This window comes from Mus caroli, chromosome 15 (genome assembly GCF_900094665.2).
Source record: "Mus caroli chromosome 15, CAROLI_EIJ_v1.1, whole genome shotgun sequence".
Taxonomy (NCBI): domain Eukaryota; kingdom Metazoa; phylum Chordata; class Mammalia; order Rodentia; family Muridae; genus Mus; species Mus caroli.
The window spans coordinates 8,995,327-9,012,455 of NC_034584.1; the positions used below are offsets into that span (position 1 = coordinate 8,995,327).

A 17,129-nucleotide genomic window follows, 5' to 3' on the forward strand; every position below is an offset into this window, starting at 1 on the left:
TAGCCCTGACCTAGCTCAAAGAGGCCACATCTTCAGGGAGTCTGGCTCCCCTAACCAGAGCCTGTAACTAATTCACCCAACCCAATCCTGTCACCTCATAACGCCCACATAAACCATTATTCTAAGTTAAAGTTGGTGGAGAGTTTCGTCCAAGAGTTACTATGTATCAGTTTGAGTGTTCTCCCAGCAGTGTGCTTGTGGCATTAACTCGGGAGCCTGGGCTGGCATCTACCGTCTGTATTTCATTAGGCCCTCTTATGAGCTCAGAGCATGACTGCCTGGCTTGCATTTGTAGCACAGAGGGAAGCAATAAGGGGCGGCGGCAGGGCTTCCTTAAGGACACCTGATGCAGGTCAGCTGCAGCAGCAGAAATACATAGGAGTAGCCAGGCTGTATGACTTGAAGAGCCTAACACACTGGTTCTTGACCTGTAAGTCGCAACCCCTTTTTTTTGAGGGGGGGTCACATATCAGATATCCTGCATATCAGATATTTCCATTATGATTCATAACAGTAGCAAAATTATGTTATGAAGTAGCAGTGAAATAATTTCATGGTTATGGGTCACCACAACGTGAGGAACTATATTAAAGGGCTGTAGCACCAGGAAGGTTGAGAACCGCTGCACTAGCAGGACAGTTGGGATAACCAATCTGGCAGTACCCCTGCCATTTGCTAAATGTGCTCCAGACAAAAGCTCTATACTTCTCAACTGGAACTTCACCTCTGAAGGAAACTGGACTAGACACACTCTGGGATCCATTTTACTTGAATATTCTAGTACTTCAGTCCTGTAAAAGACCCCTAATTGTGAAGGACATGAGTCCTAGTACCTAGCACAGTACATTACTTCCAACTGCCTCCGGGCCTTTAGTGACTGCGTAGTGAATCAGTGCCTTTAAGCATACACACATGGTTATGAAATCCATTAATACAGACACATGAGATCCACAAGTCATGTACTTGTCTACATATATTATTGGACCTCAGGAATCATAAATTGTTATGACATCTGGATGCCAAACATAGAAGAACATAGTATACTTCTCTCTATAATTCTCTTCACCCACCCCACCTAATCTGGGACTTGGAGTTTAATAGAAAAGGATAATAGAAATAAGATGATGCTAAGCAACTCTCAGAAAAGACACAATTCCATTCAGATGTGGTCAAGCTGATGACTTCAGTGTCTTAGAGACAGATTTGATAATTAAGATTACATCAGTGCCCAACACAGTGGCATGTGTCTTTAGTTCTAGAGGGCAGACCCAGGCAACCTCTATGAGTACAGGATCAGGCTAATTACACAGTGAGTTCCAGCTAGGCAAGGATATACAGCGAAACCCTGTCTTTAAAAAAAAAGATTTTATCAGGAAAACTTGTACCAGTCAACGTCCAAGAATCCAAAGCACACTAAAGGGTTGGTTATTAAAGAGTTTGATACCAGGATGGTTTACAGAAGGATCCTCAGGGCACAGCGTTCAGAGTTTAGCATCTCCAAAGCTGAAAGACCAGGGGAGAAGGAAGTAACATAGCCAGACTGTATGGGAGCTGGGGCCAGCTGTGAGCATGAGCTGCCCCTCAAGCCCTTGGGAGAAGTTAGCTGTTGTCAGAGCCTCACCAAGTTTGAGAAGACCATGAGTGGGTAACAAACACTTCAACTCCCTCTTCTCGTGCTGCCTATCTTCCGCCAGTTGGATTCCTATTGGCTGGATCCAGTCAGAAGCAAAAGGCAAGGGAACCCAATGTTAAGGGTCATAAACATGATTCTCCTGGTAGAGAGGAAGCCAGAAAGTGAATTAGGGACCAGCAGAGGAGCAAGAAAGCCACCTATGCATGCTGTGTGCATACTGCATCTTTCAAATGTATTTAGGATACATACATGTATGTGTGGGGGATGCACTGCATGTGGGTGGATACACGAGTGTACAAGCACATGCATCCATGCACACGGATGGTGACCAGGACAGGATGTTGGGTGTCTTCCTTTACTGGTCCCCTCCTTACTGCCTTCAGACAGGGTCTCTCACTGAATTAGAAACTCAGTGTTTCAGTAAAGCTGGCTGGCCAGTGAGCTCTGGTTAATACTTCTGGTTCCTCCCTCCAGGGCTGGGGTTGCAAGTTCGCATAGTCATGTTCAGATTTTTATGTGGGTGCTGGGGATTTGAACTCAAGTCTTCATGCTGAAAGGACTGTACCATACAATGAACCCAAATGGAAAGATCAAGGTCTTCTTGATGTGCAAGGTCGAAGATACACCCACTTCCTAAAATGCAACTGTTTAAGTGTAAGTAACTTGAGAACGTTTTTATTGACGAAGGCATAGTGAATTTGTTTAAAAATGACCAAAAAAGGGGAAACTGTCAGGGCACCCACTAACCAGACAAAATCATCTTATTATTTTCCTTTACCCTCTAGCCCTGCGAGGCCCCCAATTCCAAAGATATCAAACTTCAAAGTGTGCACACTAACGCATTTTTCCATTTGTATTTTCTATCGGCCGGCAATTAAAAAAAAGAATCTCAGAGGTCAGCCAAAAGTCTCAAATAATGAATGAGTCTGATATAGTATCGCTAGATGGAAGAGTGTAATAAGACATGTTATGAGAAAACACCTGGAAAATGGCCCTTGGCAGGCCACATTTTGGGGATCTATATTCTAAACAGCAACTCCCTGCCAACTAATGCTTAACTAATGTTGAAAAGCAGAGACCCCTGGAAACGATTCCAAAAATATTCGTGTCTCCCAGACGCCATAGGCTTTTATGCAGGGTTCTAGTTTGAGCAAAGGGAATGTGGAACTCAGATGAAGATGAAGTCATCTCCTAGGGGTGGCCTACGGGGAGGTGGAGAGAAGCCAGAAGAATAAAAAATAAAATAAAAAAGAATTTCCGTGCCTGGGATCCTCGCACTTGGCTGGTGAAGGCAGGAGGGTCATGAGTTGGAAAACATTCTGAGCTACATGAGACCCTATCTTGAAAAACAACTCAATCAATAAGATGTTTCACGGTCACTCTCAAGTAGCAAGCATATGTCTGAGATATCTCAGATATCAGAACCTATATTGTGGCTCTGTACAATTCTCGGGAAGAGGTAGCTAAGTTATGGTCTTTGGCTCTGTCAAGAAATATGCCACCATTAAAAAAATGAATGAGTCAATAATGCTCTGAAAAATCCTGTTTATTCATTCACAACAATGTCTTCATTCCTGCTGACCACCACAGAAGGTATACAGATGCTTGGGGGATGATGAATTACAGTGCAAAGCATGCACGTGCTTTAGTACGGCATGGGCTCTGAGTAAGGCTAGCAATGGAATCTCTGCCCCTTCATTGACAAGTTGACCACGTTGAACCACTTCTTTAACGAGTGTGGCTCCACGGGAACACCTTATGAAACGGGGATAAAACTATCCTCAAAAGACCATGACACTGGGCTGGCAAGACGGCTCTCTGGCTAAAGGGGCTTGCCTTGTGAGCCTGAAGATTTGAGTTCTACCCCTAGAACCCACTTTAAAAAGTCAGACTCAACAGCATGTGATCCCAGCACTCCTGTGGCAACATGGGAAGCCAGAAAGAACAAAATCCTAAACCATGTGGAAGTGAGCCTACCCCAAAAGTTGTCCGCTGACGTCTATATGTGTGGTGTGGCATGTGTGTGATCTCCAAGCCCCCCACATACAAACACAGTAAGTTAAATTAAAAAAAAAAAGACATTAAGATCCTCGTGTAGACGAGATTAAGTTCATACATGTGACACTGTAACAGTGGCTGGCAGGGACCAAGTATGCAGTAAATCTTAGCTGTATTACAGTATGAGGCAGTCTTCCCTAGAGCCTTGCTTTTGAGACACTCAGATATCAAGGGACAACAGTGACTAGTGCAGTGAAGGGCATTCACTTCAGGCTGTGGTTACATCAGGAATGGAAATGCCCAAACAGGCCTTTCATTCACAAAACTAGAGAGCATCCCCACCACTGGCACCAAACCGGAAAACACAGAATGACAGTCTATTTTCTCCTGCATTCTAGCCTTCCTGACACTTCTGAGGACTGTCACAGTTTATTTCATCTTTAAAGTGTACAAAGCAAATACCAAGCCTAAGAGGCAGAGACCGCCATATGGTGTGAAACCCAGGGGAAGGTAAAGCTAGCCCTTGGCTTTTCTAGGTGGGATTGCTCTAGGTTCCCTTGTTGCGCATCATTTAATCTTGCATTTACTGCAATCTACAACCGTCTCTCCCTGCCCCCAAATAGTTCAGTAGTTTTTGTGACATTCAGAGCAGGAAAAAAAAAAGGGTTCTTCTCATCTTCCTACAAAATAGGCTGAGTTGCGAGGAATCCTACTTAGAATCAATATAAGCATCAAACCAGGAGGCAGGCTGCTCCAATCTGAGCCCGTCTGCGGTTTCCCTGATGCCTTTCAGAGATAAGGGGATGATGCCTGAATAAGTCTCTACCTGGATCACTTTGGTGACAAATTGATACCACATCTTGACTCAAAAATGGCTTAAATAGAGGCTTGGAGGTGAGGAGAGGGCAGGGCTCTGGGCAAGCTTTCCTGCTCTCTGCAACGGCCTTGTGAAGGTTGGATCCCAGAGACCAGTGTTTCCAGATAGCAGCATGCGCAAGAAGACAAGAGAGAGCTATTTTGTATCTTTCTCTAAGAAACAAGCAAACCCTTTCTAAAACCTCTATGCCCTTCCTCATCACCCAGGGTGTCCTTTCCTTCATCTGACTCTGGGTTGTAGAATGAGGTACCTGACAGAAGAGGCTGAATGCCTGAGGGAGAAGCACTCCCAGGTCCACACAACTTCCTTTTTTCACCACTCACCAGGCAGCAGGCAAAGACTGATGATACAAATGAACACAAACATGTCTCACAGAAGTCAACAACAGGTTGTGCCTCTATTCGCCAAGGTGGAACTGTATAAGCCAGAGAGCATCAGATACTTGGAAATAGCCTTTGCTCCATGCTCATCATGAGCAGTAGCTTCTTGCACAATGCACTTAACAAGCTCCATCCAGTCACTGACAAATCAGTTCCAAATTGCTCAGCTCAAGCCCAATACCAAGCCATCCAGAGACTTGGGCATCGTTCGGTACTACTGCTGGATGCAACAAGAGGGTGTGTCCTGTTAGCATGTTTATCTCCCTGTAGCACTGGGGCAGAAACACAGGAGGAGGAACTGAGGAAAATCTCCAGGCAAAGCTGGGAGTATACACAGACTGGCTGACAGTTCAGGAATGTTGAAAAGTTTGCAAAATGTTGAGGGGGTGGGGCAGCAGCAAGCTGAACTAAGACGGAGCAAACCAGGAGAAGCAGTGACTCCAGCAAGCTTTGGGAAGCTGACAGACATATAATCTAGCAGTGATAAACTAGAAGTGCCTGACTTCCAGATGAGGGCAAGCTGATCCTAGTACAGCGGGGGTGGGGCTAGAAGCCTACTTATTGTCCTTCATCCCCAGCATCCCAGAGAACCCTGGGAATTAGGAGTGCCGCGTGTCAGTTAGACAAGGGTACTCCCCAAATTCAGGTAGGCTTGCTGAGTGTCAGTGTATAAAGCCATCAGACACCCCCCCCCAAACTGTCCCCTTTTGTCCTAGACTTCAGGTGAAGGCCAGGATCTGCTACATCTTTTCTCTGCTGTGTCAGAGCAGCTCTGGACAGAGCCATGCCAGTTGTAGCTGGTAGGTGGGGACCACCAATTAAACAGGGAAAGAGAAGGTCTCCAAGAGCAAAGGTGATGGCTCCCCATTCCCTTCCCGTATTGCCCTTTGGGATCTTACGCCAAGAGATTCCCCTCCCACAGAGGCTTGTCTCCATCTGGGCAGTTGTCCCAGGGAGGAAACTACATCTGCTGATGGGAGTTCTCCATTGACATCACCAGTCAGTCAGTCTTCAGTGGAGGCCCTGGAAGGCACTTGCAAGTTACTCAACAGTCACTGCCGTATCCACTAAATAAATTTTAAAAAAGTGTGCTCAATAAAACGCCATCCAAAACCAAACACCAAAACCAAAGACCAGTGGCCGCCACCTGGCCTTGGCAAGATCCTCTGCCATTCAGTCGCTGTGCAGACACATGTGAAAAGCATTGCGTGCTCAGAGATGCTGCCCTGGGTCTCCTTCATAAAAAGGAAACCTAGCCGTTTCAGACTTTCCAATTAGCCTTTCAGGAATGGGTCAAGGATCATCAAGCAGGTTAGGAAAGCCTTCACCATGGAAGAGATTTAAAAAATCAAAACAAACAACCAGGGGGAAATCAGAGGAAACAGAAACAATACGGGGAGGAGAGGGGGACTTCAAAGACAGTCTTGAGGACTGCAAAGTAGAGATGCTTTTTATCCCTGAAACAATAGCAGGAGATTATAAGACAACTTATAAGGACCCTAAGGAGCTCTTGGGATTTAGAGAGTTGACTGGCAGACATATAACTGGGATATAGCATCTCAGAGGATAAGATGGGGACATTTTCCAGGAAATAGAACTTTTAAAAGGGAATCAGGAAATGTAATAGAATAGGTAAGAGTTTAATGATTCAGTCCATAAAAACTTCCTTCAAATTCATGGTGATCCAGAAGAGAGGAAGGGGATTTTTAGATTTAAAAAGAACCTCTAGAAAAAAAAAGAAACTGTTCAGAATCAAGAGGCAGATTTGCAAGGCTGAGATAGCTCACTGAAAGGCTAGGAAGGTATACGGACAAAGATTCTCATTTCAAGTGTATTATAATAAATATTCATTACAAAGAAAAAGATAGGAGAAAAATCTATCTCCCCCACGCCCAAGAGATGAGGAAAACAGATTCTAAAACACCAGGAAGAAGAGTGACAGCTAACCCCTGAGCAGGGGCCCTGAGACTAGGAAGAGCATCATTGTCTTGTTTTGTTTTTTACCTGATTCAAATGGAAGAGATTTCCACTGTGGCCAAGTTCAACCCTAGTTCAACCTGACAGTCAGGCGTGGAGACTCTCAAGACACTGATGTCATGTGCATGTTTTTTGGGCACTTATGGAACAGAATATAAAAGGCAAGGCTTGGAGGGCTCTGATGATAAAGGATGTCCCATGAACAAGAGGAAGAACGTGTCCCCAGTACGGTGACACAGGGACAGTTGTGATGACTGTCTTTGAGGGTTTAGTTCCTTCTCCTAAACTTAAGACAGCCCTGCCCCTCTTCACCTCATCACAACTGCTGACAAGCAGCTCTTGCTGCTTGATGCACCCAGCTTGGCTGGACGGCAGCAAACCCTGAGTGCAATCAGAATGGGTAGACTCAGTAAGCACCAACCACTGGGCAGGATGCACTTAACCATTGAAAAATGAATAGGCAATGTTCAAATGGCTGCCCTTGGGGCTGCTGAGGGCTAAGGGAATGACTGCTGTCTCTTGCTATAGGTCTTACAAAGATAAGTGACTCTTGGGCTGAGCATGGTGGGTGTATGCCTTTAATACCAGCACTTGGCTGAAGCCAGTCTGGTCCTATACAGCAAGTTTGAGGCCAGCCAAGGTGACCCCCAGTCCCAATCAATAGGTGACTTAAAATTATTTGTGACTGTGCTTCCATAAAGAAGGATACCTCAGGCTTCCAATCGGATGTCAGGATAAGAATTGAAGCTTCCCAAGAATCAGGAAGAGCCCAACCAACACCCCGGAGCACCCACTGAAGAAGGCAGGCCAAGGCCCTGGAGAAATAACATCTCAGCAAAGGCAGGGCTGAAGAGCACGTCCCAGGAGACAGGGAGGAACAAGGAACCCCACCCCCCTTCAACAACTCTTTGTATGAGGATCCTGGAGTATCCAGACATTAGCAGCAATGAGGTAGACGCTCTTCTGAAGAGAATCTACCCTGTGTGATGTGGTGCTGGGTGAATTATGGGAAACACACAAGGAGTACTTAGTATGCTTAGTATAAGGATGCTAGCCACCTTTTACTGGTGAGAAGGGGAGGCTTCCAAAATCGGCCTCCCTACCATCACAGTTAAACCCAGCAAAGCAGGCTGAGAGAGATTTGGGGCAAACTTTAGGAACTGAGCTCATATAGGTTTCCCCAGACACTCCCCCCCCCCCAACATCCTATTTCAGGTTCTGGCTATGGTCCATCTAGGAACTCTTTTTTTTTTTTTTTGGCGGGGGGAGGGAGGATGTATGTGTGGGGGAGGAGGAAGGGGCAGTAAGACAGGGTTTCTCTGTGTAGCCCTAGTTGTCCTGGAACTTGCTCTGTAGATCAGGTTGGCCCTTAACTCTGAGATCCACCTGCCTCTCAAGTACTGGGATTAAAGGTGTGTACCCCCCACTGCCTGGCTAACTCTTTCCTATAGAACCCAATGGAGCCTCCTTCTACAAAACTCTGAATGTCACTTGGGGGGGTGGTCCCACAGTACTTCCTAGAGAGAATGTAGGTATTACTGGAGAGCTGAGAATTTTGCATCCCAAGTTACTTTGAAATTCACCTATAATGTGAGTTTATGCAAAAACAATTATAGCACTGTATTTTATATAGATTATGTTCCCTGTCATATTCAGCTAGACATAGTTTATAGAAAGAAAAATGTTTATATTCTCAGGAACTTTTCTCTCTGGGGCTGGAGAGATGGCTCAATGGTTAAGAGCCCTGGCTACTTTTGCAGAGGTCCTGAGTTCAATTCCCAGCACCCACATGGTGGCTCACAACCACCTGTGGCCGAATCTGATGCCTTCTTGGGCTGTGCATGAAGACAGAGCACTCATATACATAAAATATGTAAATAAACCTTAAAAAAAGAGAAACTTTTCTCTCCATTTTTTATTTTTGTCACTTGAAGTCACTTCACTCTTTCTACTTCTAAGCTACTCACTGAACCAGGACCAGAGACAGTTCACAACTATAACCCAGAACTGGAGACTTAGGTAGGAAGATCACAAGTCCAAGGGCAGCCTGGGCTACATACTGAGGGAGTCCCTGGTTCAAAAAGAAAGGAAGAAAGAAAGAAATAAAGAAAGGACGGAAGGAAGGAAGGAAGGAAGGAAGGAAGGGACAAACATCCAGAAAATAGAAAAACAAAAAACAAAAAAACCAAAAACAAACAAAAAACAACAACAACAACAAAAAACTAACAAAACAAAACTATCCTCTTTTTAAGCATTCTTCATTATATATATTTTTTTAACTTCTGGGTAATCTAGTCAAAAAAGTTTGCATAATCAGTGAATAGGGTTCTTGTTCAAGCACACTGTTTAGTAATTTGGGGCAAAGATCTGTCCCCAGAGGAGATGACAGCCTTGTATGTGGAAACATCCAAACTCTCCCTTTGGGAGAGGAAACCTTTGGCTAACAAAGCTAACCAGAAGCTAACCAACAGGAGAAAGTTACAAGGACCGAAGGACTGCTTCCACCACAATACACACACACAGACACACAGAGAAACTCACAGGTTGCCTGTTTACATCCAGTAATTGACAAACCAGTTCCAAATCGCTCCTCCCAGTGAATACAAACCACTTTTTTTTTTTTCTTTTTGGACTTCCCAGGCATGCAAACCCCCAAATAGAAAGTCACAAGCTGTCAGGTAGCCGCTCATTTCTGGGAGGCTGTGGTTAAATTCTCTCATTGGTAGATCCAGCCTCCGTATGCACCTCAGATCTAAAGGCCTGGGCTTTTTCTTTTTTTCCCGTTAGATTCTTACCTTCAGTTTCGAAGTCACCTCTAGAAGCTTTCTCTCAGATCTCTTCCCTCAGCTCCTCCGGGAGCCTTGGGGACAGGAGCAGCTGGCCTCCGGGTAATCCGTTGAAGCTGAGCTGAGTGAGCCCCGGAGACCTGTCATTAGCCCGAGCACCTGCTGGCAGCCCCCAGCACAGGGCAGGGCGAGGCGAGGCGGGGCGGGGCAGGCTTCGCGGGGACACTGCCCTCCCCAGGTCCCCCGGGCTGTCCTGCAGTCCCAAGCCTCGGCTCCTGCAGGATTTCTCCAATGCTCCTCTCCGCGGGCTACGGATGTGCGGGAGGAGCCCTCCCTGCTCGGCGGGTGGAGGGGGTTATGAAAAGGCTGTAATGCAATCCTAGCCAGACTCTCACTTGTCCAAACTCCACGGCATTCCAGAGTCCCTTCCCCTTCACCCCGTCCTCTGCAGGGAAAAGGAAACCGCGCCCGGAGGGTCGCACGGAGTTTGGGGCTTCTCTTTCAGACACTTTTGTTTACATCTAGAGCGCGGGAGCTTCCTGCGGTGAACCGGGGTAAAACGCTCCCCCACTCCTTAGCATCCAGATACCCCCACCCTGGCTGGAGTTCTCCTACACGCTAAGAAGCTGCAGCTCCTGACATCATTCATTTCATGACTGCTCCGCTTCACCATCAGCAGAAGCCTGGCTTCTTGTGGGGGCGCATGAACCACCACCCCCTCCCAACTAAAATCACAACTATCCTACCCGGCGGGATGTCCGGGAACTTTCCAGAAACTCCAAATCAGATTCCTTCTGTTGGAATAACCAATCTCACCACCCCTGAATTATAATCGCCAGTGACTGCACGGCTAAAGCATTTCCTTTATACCTTCTCCGCTCGCCTGCCCCTCCCACCTTCTGCAGGGCTCAGTCAACAAGTCATCCCCCCCGAGAGGCCCGAATGGGCTTGGGCAGCTCAGCCATTTCTCCAGCTGCAAACTGATGAGGAAGCCCGACCCACGAGGGCCAACTTGTTTATGTCACACCCACCGAAGGCTTCCTGTCTTAAATTAATGAGAATGCAAGAAGGCTTAGGAAAACAATGTTTGCTTTTCTTTAAAAGTAGAAGGCTGAGGGGACCCCCCACCCCCACCCCGCCCCATCATTCCATGGCTTTTCAAAACTTCAATTGTATTTTAGTTCTATGTTTCCATTCCTAACACTTGTTGAAACGTAAAAGCTCTTGCTGTGCCAAACCTCAAACCATTAAGGAACCTTCTGCTCAAACAAAACACGTTTCACCTGGCTCTAAAGGGCTCCAATTTGGTGCTCCAGGCAGGAGTAGAGCTAGGAATAGAGCGAGCTCCCGGGGTTAAATACAGGAATGCCAGCACAAACCAGCTCACTGCAGCCCTATGCCTCCCTCCTGGGACTTGCACCAACAGGCACACACCCTCCCAGCTCCTTGGACTTGTATCAAAACCTTGTACAGTTCCGCTTCACCCTCTATCTTCAAGCTATCGAGCTCTTCCTGAACATCGCGCAGCCCACGAAAGAAAATGAGCTTCGCAAAGGACAAATCTTTGGGAATTCGATGCGATTAATTATAATGGAGGAAGGCCGCAATTCCAAGTACCAATACTGCCACTGGGATGGGTAATTAGAAAATAGGAGAGGCCAGCCCATGTCAAGTCAGGGCTGGAAGTCTGCCCACTCCCAGAATTTGCCCAGGAGCACACGGTAAGTAATTACCAAAATTACCAATTACCAGTCCTCGGATTATCACTCCCCATCCCCCCCCCCCCCCCCCCCCCCCCCCCCACCAAGCTGCTTCATTCAGACCAGCGTAATAGCAAAACAGAAACAGGTAGGAAAGCCAGACTGTGGCGTTCCTTCTTTGACAGTTTATCGCAAAATGAGAGTCCCTGTAGCCAACACCACCTGGTGGAGGTCCCTGGAACGCTGTGTGTCAGGAGCTTTGTGAGCCAATTCCTCAAAAGACTTCATGACTTCAGAAAAGGCTCCTGCATTTCCACCCTTAACAGAAAAGCCTCTGGCTTCCGGACAATAAAACTTCCTAAACTTTTTTTTTCCACTTGCAACTCCTTTTAGCTGGAGAAAGTGTATGTATATGTGTGCATCCACAGTCTTGGATATGTAGGTGTATAATTTAGATGTACAAATCAAACATTTACTGATAATACAGCATAAAGGAATTCACGAAAACAATTCTTTGGTGGACAGGTAATTTTGCCTTTATTAAAGGTGAAAGCAAATCTGTATGCTAATGAGATGGCTTAGCTTGTTTACTGTTTACAGAAAGAATCAAATCTTGCAGGACACTGGGTGCCCTAAGCTTTTTCCAGAGTTGTCTGATGCGCTCTTTCACAGAAAGAGCGGGCCAGGGGAGGTGGAGAGAGCATATCTTTAATCCCAGCGTGTGGAAACAGAGGCAGGCAGAGGTCTATGTGTTTGTGGCCAGCCTGATCTACAGAGTGAATTCTAGGCCAGCCAAGGCTATGTAGTGAGACCCCTGTCTCACTACAAAAAAATCAAAGCAAAAAATGTAGTATAAGATGGCAGAAGTATGTTTAGGGGGCATTTCAGAAGTTGCTGTCAGTTCTGTCCTAATTCCAAATCATTATTCATTTAATTTTATTTTCATGAAACTCAATTTTGCAGCTTAAACGATATGTTTTAAAAATCAAACATTCTAATAGAACCTAATCCAAAAGCATACTATTAATTTGATACTTATAGTCTAAGAAATGATTGTAGGAAAATTTGCTCTGTTTTCTATAATTGAACCATTACGGTTATAGACAAGCAGGAAGCTTTGTAGAGTCAAAACACCGCAGTTCCTATCATAAACAGCCTGGGTGGAGGTGTGTCAGCAGAGTCGTCATTGTCTCGTGTGTCACACACACACACACCGTGTAGAGTGCTTGTGTTACCATGTCGTATGATGTGTGCTGAGAAAGCAGGTCAGTGTGTAATGTGCCTTCAGTCCAAGAAAGGGGCCCTGAGTTGACCTCCAGCACCTATGTAAAAAAACAAAACAAAAAACAAACCGCAGACATGGTAGGATGATGGGACTGCAGACTGAGACAGGAGGATTCCTGGGTTTGCTGGCCAGCCAGTCTAGCCTAATTGGCAAGCACAGGTCCCAGGAAAAGACTCTTCAAAAAGCCAAGCTGGACAGCTCCAGAGGAACGACACCTTGGGTTGCCTTCTGACATGCATATGCATGAACACACACATACACACTCACACACATACACACATATTCACACACACACATTCACACACATACACACATATTCACACACACACATTCACACACACAAACATATTCACACACACACATTCACACACACATACATATTCACACACATATACATTCATTCATACATACACTCATATACACACATACATACACGTACACACATACACACATTCATATATATATATATATATATATATATACACACACATACATACATACACACACACACACACACAGTGGGGGTGACGAGGGATAGTACTGGAGAACACCAAGGATACACTGAAGTTGCAAGAGGCAACCTCCTCAAATTCTTTGATTTTGAATTCATTTTGGACACTAGGCATTAAGAAACCTTTATTATTTCCAAGTTTTCCACTTCCCTGCATTGTGTTACGATGAGGTCATGACCCACAGGTTAGGAAAGTTGGGGTATCATGGACATTTGCATTCCCTCCCTTCCCCTTCCACCTTTCCCACCCAGGTGGACATTTTGTGGGTACACCAGCATCTTTTCACAAGACATTTCAGTATCCTACGAGTTCCATGGGAGCTAAGCTCAACTTGAATTATGATTTTCTAATAATAATTCCAATAGCGCCTTTTCCTTTTTGATTGTCTTTCTTGTTGAGCTTCATGCATTAGCATCTAGCTTTCTCCACGCCTTCCAATCTGGTACAGAATTTATACTGGGTAAATCCCTGCTGTTTATAGTAATCTACAGTTTCAAGGATAATGCAAAGAAATAGCCCTCTTCCCCACTAAAGATCAGTGCAGGGTGTGTACGAGCTAGAGGATTAGCAATTGGTCCACATCTGCATAATGTCTTAGTGTCAGAAGAGCTTTGGAAAACATATGACATTCTCATCAGCCTGACAGAAAGATAGGGGCCATGATGGCTGTCCCTCCCTAGGCTTCACTTCTGACTGGAAAAGAGATCAACGGCTCAGTAAACAAAGGAGGGCTTCAAGTGTGCACCATGATTTTATCCTGGATCTGGTTTCAATAATACTTGAAATCTCTGTGTGTGTGTGTGTGTGTGTACACTCAGAGACTACGAATAACCAGAATCCAAGAGGGAATCACTGATGTTATTAAGGAAATCCAAAGTAGCTTCAACAAGTTAAGGACATGGCTCATTACAGACAGTTTTGGGTTCAGCATGATGGCTGATGACCAAATTGTATCCTCAGGGGCGATAATCAGCAGGGACAGGCACAAATGCGCTTAGTGTCTTGGTTCAAGAGAAATGTAAGAGTCACGAGATCAAAGCAGGTCATGCATTGACTAAGACTTTGCCTGGGAGATTGACAGGAACCAGGCAACACAGGATTAGAATGGTCACAATGGTGAAGAGCCTCCTTACAACAAAGTGTACCACGGCTGGCTCCCTGTGTCACGATAACAAATTTGACAGCAGACACATTCTTACAAGGGAATACGTTCAGTCTGAGGTCCTTTATTTAAAAGAAGATGTAGAGACACTGGAAACATTCCAAAAGAGAACTGAAATGATTAAGGAGAGAGAAAAATAGAACCAAGGAAGCAAGGTTAAAGGACCTGGAGTTGTTTAGTCTGTGTGGAATGAGCACCTCGTGCAAACTTAACAGAATTCTTCTATAAAAGAGGATGCAGGCCAGCTGTTCTCCATCTCTACAGAAGACAGGAGAGGTAAGAGACTAAATACACCATTAAAATTTGGGTTAGCTATAAAGAAGACATGCTTATCCTAATACACACCAGCTTAACATAAGAACAGCCTCTCATTACATCCCTGATAACCTTCACTTAGCAGCCCGCCATTCTGAGTGAGTCTTGTATGATTATTAGTCTTGCATTGAAGAATTGCCCCAATTCCCTGCTAGGACTGCTAGAACAGAAGTTTCTCAGTTACTCCATCCGACGTGAGAGCAAAAGTCCTGCTGGCCTTCCGTGGCTGTTATGAACTCACGAGAAAAATGCCATGATTTACCCAACCTGGACCTTTGTGTTTGGGTGGGCATCTCTAAGAATCCACCCGTCCTTGTTTACTGAACCTAAGTATATTTAACATAAGTATATTTCATGGATCCACTCACATGTAAACTGTTTATACCTGCAGGAAGCCTAGCTTCATCAGCCTAGTGCTTGATGAGAGCCATGAGTTATTAAGCTCTCACTAGTATTCTGTTGGCACCACGGCCATTCTATTTTATCTCACTTAGGTTCTGCAGTGTCTCTGTGAAGTGGGAGTAATTGCTGGTTTTATGTAACACAAAGAAACTGAGTCACAAAGAGTTTAAGTAACAGGGCTAGTAAATGTCGGAGCCCCAATTCAAGCCCATTTCGTGTGACTCAGAAGGGTGTGCTTAATTACCGGCCTCCCTTCTCACCTTTAAGTGTTCCTTCCCTTTCAGTGGGAGGCATATTGAAAACAAAAACAAAGTACCCCAAGGTGAGTTCAGACCAAATCTAGAGAATGAAATGGTCTTTCCCCCAGTACAACGGTGGGAGGGAAAGATAGTTCCTGACAAAGGTACCTGATCATCCAAACAAAAAACAAACCAAACTGAAGAATCCAAACAAAATAAAACAAAAACAAAACAAAAAACCTAGGGGCTGGAGAGATGACCCAGCAGTTAAGAGAAACTTGCTACTCTTGTAGGAGACTGGAGTTCAGTTCCCAGCACCTACATGGTGCCTCATAGCTGTCTGTTAGCTCTATAGATCCAGAGAAGCTATGCTTCCTTTTGTCTCCATGGGTACCACACTGCGTGCGAGTGCACACACACAGTGTACAGATACGCACGTAGGCAAAACAGTCATACACATAAAATAAAATAAATAATCTCTAAAACTGGTAGTCATTCATTTAGAAGTTAAGCTTCCATAACTGAATAAATACTAGTGTGTTGTATTCTGAGGCCCTAAGACAACTTAGAATTAGAAAGAGATTCCCAGGATGCAAGGCTCTTGACAGTCATTTCCTAGGCTTCTTATCCCACATCCTTTATTAGGTTTCAAATCCAGTGGTGTCTTTTGGTTTAGCATCCATGAGAACACACAAGACTAGGTCACGTCTTTCCCAGTGGCAGCTACTTTTAGATCAAAACAGGCTTTGTAAGGAGGCCTATTGAGTCCTGGTGTTTATCAACAAGGGATGAGTCACATGAATGAAACAGACATCAAAATGATTTTTAGAAACGCAGATGAACTTCACTTAAACACAAAATAAAAAGCCTTGATCCCACTCACTCCTAACGGCAGATATTTCCCATTAGGACAATTTATCCTGAGTTTATAAACAGATAGAGGCATCACTAGACAAGTGTTTGCTAGCACATCTAAACCTTATGCAACTATAAAAAGCCCGAGAGAAACAGCAAGCGGAAATTCCCAGGAGAAGATTCCCCAAGATCCCCAGCCACATCCAGGCACTGAGCTCTCCATAGATACAAAGTCAGTGGCTGTCCCTGAGCCAGGTTCTAGAAGAATCCTCGTGACTCTGACAGAGAACCCATTAACAAACGATACCCATTAACTAACAACGCTAATCCTCCCCAGTCAGCTGGCACAGCAAGAAGAGTCGTGACTTACCGGTGCTCCCAGATGTAGTTGACTGGAGCGTGAATCAGAAAGATCTTCAGTCCGTGTGACTATCTGGATAGATTCATGAGTGGCATCTCAAGAGAGGCCCACACTCTCTCTTTCTCCCTTTGAAACCTTCCTGGGAATATGGTGTCAACATGACTCCTTGCAGTTCTCACAGAGGTACTCAACCATTTGCAATGGTAACTGACACAAAGATAATAACCTGTGATCTTTCCATGCATATAGTAAGGGGGACTGCGGGTGCCTACAGGACATCTTTGCAGGCTTTCATTCAAGAGCTGTTATTTACAGCAAGAATTGTGATCTCTAGTGAAATACAACAGAATCAAATATAAACAACCTAGTTATCCATTGGATACACAGTGCTTGATATCCAAACCTTATCTTGTGCCAAGGCCACAGTCAGAGAGACCTATTGATTTTAGACCTTAGGAGGGTGCCTACCTCACTGTACCAGTCAACCTGGTACCCACAGAATCGTAAAGACCATTCTGATGTCTACAGAAAGTGTTCCATGGCCTCCCCAGCTGGCTGCTATATCTCTCTTTTGAACACACACACACACACTCTCTCTCTCTCTCTCTCTCTCTCTCTCTCTCTCTCTTTTTTTTTTTTTTTTTTTT

The 17,129-nt window shown here is 45.0% G+C and overlaps 1 protein-coding gene across 11 annotated transcripts in view; it reads right to left on the bottom strand.

Moving 5' to 3' along the window:
- Pdzd2 (PDZ domain containing 2) overlaps window positions 1-17,129 on the bottom strand; it is a 380,223-nt gene that overhangs the window by 174,418 nt on the left and 188,676 nt on the right. Inside the window, exon 1 of one of the 11 annotated variants that reach the window (XM_029469415.1) lies at window positions 9,661-10,655. The exons of the other annotated variants lie outside the window; for them this stretch is intronic. The gene's annotated coding sequence lies outside the window, so the exon portion shown is untranslated. Of the gene's footprint in view, window positions 1-9,660; window positions 10,656-17,129 lie in introns of those variants that run through there. 11 annotated transcript variants of the gene reach the window in all.